We start from the raw sequence: 6,486 nt of genomic DNA on the forward strand, positions 1-6,486 counted from the left end.
ATATTAGCAATCGTATATACTCGTCAAATTCCGTTATTTTGGTTACAGTATACTAAATAACATGTCATGTAGGCATTCGGTACCCCTCGCAGATTATCATAATCGGACTCGGGAGAAAGGTTACAATATAGTAAAAGATTTCCTACACAAATTCAATGTAAATGCAATAACTTTAACGAAAAATAAAGTCAAACTTTTGCGCATAGAGACACTCATAACCATACCTTTTCTCGAAGAGCATTCCAAGCCGAATTGATTTAAGCAATAAAAAAGATAGGTCACGCGACATGTAAGAAAGAACTCGCCACGAATCAAAAGTCACTGTTTTACGGCCATCTATTTACCGGCTTCTATCCAGTTCATGAGGGTTTCCCGCCATCTGTCAAAGTCTTATGTAGTCTCCAATCTTCAGATAAAAGAGTGAATTTCTAGTAAACAACAATGTTTTCCCTGCCACATGCACACAGAAATATACTAAAATAAAGTCATGGCAAGTGACCCTACAGAGAACCGTGTCTTCAAATAAATGATGTTCATGTTTTTAGAGAGTATAGCATTGCACTCCAAAAAGATTTAGTATATTGTAACCGAAATACGGGTTGAAAGTAGTCCGCCCACGTGATACCATTTTAAGAATGTTACAACAACAAAAACAATAACAACGATGGCGTCCATAATTCCTGTAGAGTTTGTACTTGCTCTGGCCTTCAGAGCATAGAAAATCCCCATTTTCATCTTTGCAAAATGTAAACAACTCGCAAAACCGGCCATGTTTGTTTTTACTATGTAATTTTGATTCGCGTAGGCCCGCGTAGTTAGACCGCAATACCGCTTCCGAAATGTGTATTCATACTATCTCCTTCGAGGTACTTATCCGATGTTTGACGGAAAGGGTCGAGAATGTGCGATTGGTCATGTAGGGTGTGCTCTCTGAACGCTTCGGACAGTGGGCTACACCACACCGACGATCGCCCTTATGGCGGAATTGTCCGAGGATTCCCGATTGGTAGGGTGTACTCTCTAAAAAGTATAATAGTTGACTCGAAGGCATGTTTTACACTTAAAACTATTATTCTAGTTTTATCTTGTGGAGAAAGTGGTAGGGCATGAACAGGTGTTCACTACTAAATCCCAGAAATATGATAAACTTAGAGACTAGAGTAAAACATTGCACTGAAAAATGATACATTCCACTAAAAAACAGCCGGAAAAAATGCAAATACAGTCGATTTGGATTTGTGTCAACATTCTTTCTTGGCTTGAACATGACATATCTCTTGCATTGCATAAATCGATTCTGCTTAGAATGGTCTTTAAGAAAATGAATGGTTGTGGGGGTCTCTATGTGCAAAATAATGCATTTATTTTCGCTTAAATTTGTCATTTTTACATTGAATTATATAAGAAACTATTGAGTATATTATGACCTTTTGAGGAGATTCTATTTCGCCGCGGATTCGGTCAAATTGATCTTTTCTATCACTCTGAATCAGTGCAGCAATGTATTTTATATTGCGGATTCGAGAGACCGTTGAGGTAACGAGCAGCCCCTACGTTTAGGCTCCGTCCACTGTGTAGCACATGCAATCGAATAAAGAAAGTGCTAACACTTAGAATAAGTGTTCAATCATTATATTTTTAATTGAGTTCACTTTTTTAAGATGGCAGTATAATACATTTATATGTAGGAGAATGCATTTTAAAACGTTTATGTTGTTATTAATTGTGTGTACTGATAATAAACTACGTATTGAAAACAATGCGCTCTTTATTTAAGTAGTAGGCACAACATTCTCTTTGGAAATACAATCTATGCCACCATTTTTACAAAAATACAAAGATATCCAAGTTAGTTAGACTAAAAGTGAAAGTGATGTACTAAAACGAATCAGGCTGGAAACAGATCGATTTCCCATGCACACAGCATTTTTCAACTTTCACGAGCATGTATATGCCTTAAAATCGAACTAGATCTAACCTTTAACGTAAAATGCACATGATTAAATATCCCATGTTTGTGCGTATAGTGTTGAAGATGAAATGTATGTTATATTCCACTGTCCCGAATACACTGCTGATCGTCTATTAATGTTTGAACAGGCTGTCGTGTCAGTTCATTGTTCTATTCCTAAAAAGATATTGATAATTTAACTTGATTTTGTCAAATAAAGGAGTTGTGAAATATACTGCTAAATGCTTCACAACCATGTTAAAAACTAGAAAAAAAACATTGTACCACTTGTAAATTAAAAGGTCTCTGATAAGTTTGGCTTTTATTATAACTGTTAATAGAGCTTGTTTTAATAGAATCTGCACATACACGGATTTCATTTCTTCATTTTTTTTACGATACAATCATGGTACTTTGGTACCTTAAAATTTTATTTTTGTAAATATTCAGTTGATGATCAGTTATTACTGTTGAACATAAAGCAAATAGAACCCAACCTTGTGTAGTTTGTTTAATGGCTACAGATTTTATATTGCCCTTATCTTACTTAAGGGTATGCCCTTAATAACTTGTTAAGAATTACAGCATTAAGCTTTTATAGTATTTGAAACTGTAATGGTACAAATGCACGATTTTCACAGACGTTTCTTTGTAGTATATATATTCGAATGTTAGTTATTTTAAGTAAAATGTTCAATATTCCCAGATAACGGATACTTTAGTATTAAAAGCAAAAACATGTGCTTGAAATTTCGGCCCAGATTAGCCTATGCAGTCCTCACGTGCTAATCAGGGACGACCCTTTCCACTTATATAATATTTTTCGTTTCAAGAAAGTCTCTCCTTAGCAAAAATCACGTTTATGCGGAAAGTGTCGTCCCTGATTAGCCTGTGCGGGCTACACACGATAATCTGGGACGATAATTTACGCACATGAGGTTCATGGGGGGGGGGGGAAATTCATTGAAACTTCGCTTTGGGTTTTCTTCATTGAATGTGGTACAATATGGTCAAACTATATAGCATTTTAAAGCTAAAGACGGATAGAATAACATAAACACATTTTGACATTCAATATTTGTGTGCTTTATTCATATTTTGGTTTAAAACCAATACCTTTTTACACTAATTTACAAAATCTCAATCTAAAGTTAGGAAGGATATGCACTTTCTTAAGTTGAATAAATACAAAGCTATATACATATACAAGGTCATGTTAGCAACATTTCACAGAAAATTATTGTCATAAAACAACAAATGAGTTTTTATTCAACTGCCTTTTTTGGATAAATATCCTAAACAAAGTTCTAAAAATAACTAAAACATAACTACTTTTTTAAAATCCAGGTATGGTGGATAATAAGAGTCACAATTCTATTTTAAAGGCTTAACAATTTTGTTATTTACCTCTCAACCAAATTGCAAATTTTAAACCATCTGAAATTGAAATAGATTGCAGACGGCATATAAAATTGTAAAGGAATATAAAGAAATTGACAAAACGATTGCTTTTATATTTCGATTCCTTCTACCCATTTTGAAAGCGTGGCCATCGCTGTGATCCGTAGAAAAAAGTGCAAAACAAATCGGTCGAAACCACGTGCAGTGGTGAGAAAAACCGGGTATGTGTATACACATACCTGAGATAACACATACTTATTTTGACAGTTGGGTGGCAACTAGTAAAACAACTATTAACATTAATCAGCAAGAGATCGCACTAAATAACAGAAATGACCACGTAGAGATATCATCACTTACCCTATTTCAAATATTTTCCAGCTGAAAATTGTCCCCCACACGTCTTTTTTAGTTTATTTGTATTGTTTTTCTAGAGCCGAAGTGCATCTCACAGAATATCCATCCAACTTCCGTTGTTTTCACTTTCGTTATTAAAAACTCCGTTTAAAAGAATTATTTCTACTTTTAGATTGTTAAAGCGATGTATAATTATATATTAACAATAGAATAGTATACCGTGATGAATTGAACGGAGTTACGTATCGATCTTTCTGTCAGTCTGTAAGCGTACTATTTTATGCGCAATAATAAAGTACATGTGATTCGACAACGACTGTAAACATTGGTGAAATGCTTCTTACATAGTTATTCTTTTGAGTGTTTATGAGGTCTTATCGTGCAGTTTGCAAACATCAACGGAAAGATTACAATCCAATGCATTTGCCATCGTCAACCGTTTGGAATGTCAATTAGGCGATGAGTGAGTTTTTAGCATGTTTCTTTCTATTTTATTAATTTAAAAATGGCTGCCCCCATGGTGATGAAATTACATGTGTTCGAGTTTTGATATTTCTAGATATGTAAACTTTTTTTTACTATTTAAGCGTAACTTGCCCTCGTCAATGTCGATATTATTCACTAGTTATATAATTTTCCGCCGAAATACGTGGAATAAACATGATTCAGATTTTTGAAAATAATGTATATTTTAGTGTTAAAATCGCTTTGTATTTTGATTGATTTTGTGGATGTTATGATACGTTGATGTACAAAATTGGTAGCTTTTTGAAGGAAAAACATCCTTTAAAGCATATATGTATACATTTTCAATGTGGCAAATTTGAGTTCAATGCTAGGGGTCCCACATTTTTCAAAATGAAGCCTCTACATGAACCTTAAAGGGAACTTTTCACGGTTTGGTAAATTGACAAAATTGAAAAAAGTTGTTTCAGATTCGCAAATTTTAGTTTTAGTTATGATATTTGTGAGGAAGCAGTATTACTGAACATTTACCATAGTCCAATATAGCCATTATATGTATGTTTTGACGATTTGAAAACCTAAAAATTATAAAGCGTTGCAACGCGAAACGATTGAATAATTTGGAGAGTTCTGTTGTTGTCGTTTAAATTTACGAAACTACGAAGATTTCTTGTATAATGTAAAAAATACTTAAACTGTGTATACCCGGCGTAATAGCCGAGAGGGTTAATGCGTTTTTTCTTCAGACTTACTCTAGGACTATGGGGGTCACTGGTTCGAGCCCTGGTACCGGCTACTTTTTTTTCCTTTTTATACGCCCGTATAAAATACGGGACGTATTATGTGAAACCCCTTGGCGGGCGGGCGGGCGGCGGGCGGGCGGCGGGCGGCGGGCGGAAGGCATCACTTTGTCCGGACTCTAATTCAAATTGTATTCATCCGATCTTCACCAAACTTGGTCAGCAGTTGCATCTAGTTGATATCTAGGCCAAGTTCGAATATGGGTCATGCCGGGTCAAAAACTAGGTCATAGGGTCAATAAGTGCATTTTCAAAGGGGCCACTTTGTCCGGACTCTATTTCAAATTGTATTCATCCGATCTTCACCAAACTTGGTCAGCAGTTGCATCTAGTTGATATATAGGCCAAGTTCGAATATGGGTCATGCCGGGTCAAAAACTAGGTCATAGGGTCAATTAGTGCATTTTCAACGGCGCCACTTTGTCCGGACTCTTATTCAAATTGTATTCATCCGATCTTCACCAAACTTGGTCAGTAGTTGCATCTAGTTGATATCTAGGTCAAGTCCGAATATGGGTCATGCTGGGTCAAAAACTAGGTCAAAGGGTCAATTAGTGCATTTTACTTTGTCCGGACTCTAATTCAAATTGTATAAATCTTATCTTCACCAAACTTGGTCAGTAGTTGCATCTAGTTGATATCTAGGCCAAGTTCGAATATGGGTCATGCCAGGTAAAAAACTAGGTCATAGGGTCAATTAGTCCATTTTCAACAGCGCCACTTTGTCCGGACTCTTATTCAAATTGTATTCATCCGATCTTTACCAAACTTGGTCAGTAGTTGCATCTAGTTGATATCTAGGTCAAGTTCGAATATGGGTCATGTCGGGTCAAGAACTAGGTCATAGGGTCAATTAGTGCATTTTCAACGGCGCCACTTTGTCCGGACTCTAATTCAAATTGTATTCATCCGAAACTTTTAAACAACTTTTTATCCTGCGTCAAAGTGGTATGGGGGTATAAGTCACATTCAGTGACAAAGCTCTAGTTGTTGTTTTTTTTGCTTATTTCCAAAACAAATACATCAATCATCAGTGTATCATCTCCAATGGCACACGAATCGGGCGTATATTGCTCCGTCATGCGGCGCTCTTGTTTTATTTTATTCTTGATTTTTTACTAGAGCTTTTAAGATCCAATGTTTACATTTATCAATATAAAGCATTTAATTACAAACTTCAAAATATGCCAAAATCTGTGAAAAGGCCCCTTTAAACCCCTTTTTCACACAGTACGTCATTTTTAGCAAATCGTGATTATTTCAATTTGATCAGATACTTACTAGAAAGTAACTAAATAACAACATTATGTCATTAACCACAGTTGGAGAAGTATTGGTTCCTTGCCATATATAAAAGACCGCATTGTATAAAGTCTGGAACTATTTATACTACTATTTATAGCCAGTCTTATCATAAGTGTTGAACAACTATAAATTTTAAAATAAAAATTGCCGCAACGCATGTAAAGCAAAGCAGGTTCATGACACTATATCTTTACTTGCGTTTTAAGA

General features: G+C 35.4%; 1 long non-coding RNA gene across 1 annotated transcript; it reads left to right on the top strand.

Annotated features, from left to right (window-relative positions):
* The first annotated feature begins 5,065 nt into the window (after positions 1-5,065).
* Positions 5,066-5,878, top strand: LOC127832158 (uncharacterized). Its single transcript, XR_008026716.1, has 2 exons — positions 5,066-5,473; positions 5,776-5,878. It is a non-coding gene; the product is annotated as an uncharacterized LOC127832158 (long non-coding RNA).
* Positions 5,879-6,486: the final 608 nt, after the last annotated feature.

Source organism: Dreissena polymorpha, chromosome 5, assembly GCF_020536995.1.
Source record: "Dreissena polymorpha isolate Duluth1 chromosome 5, UMN_Dpol_1.0, whole genome shotgun sequence".
Classification (NCBI taxonomy): domain Eukaryota; kingdom Metazoa; phylum Mollusca; class Bivalvia; order Myida; family Dreissenidae; genus Dreissena; species Dreissena polymorpha.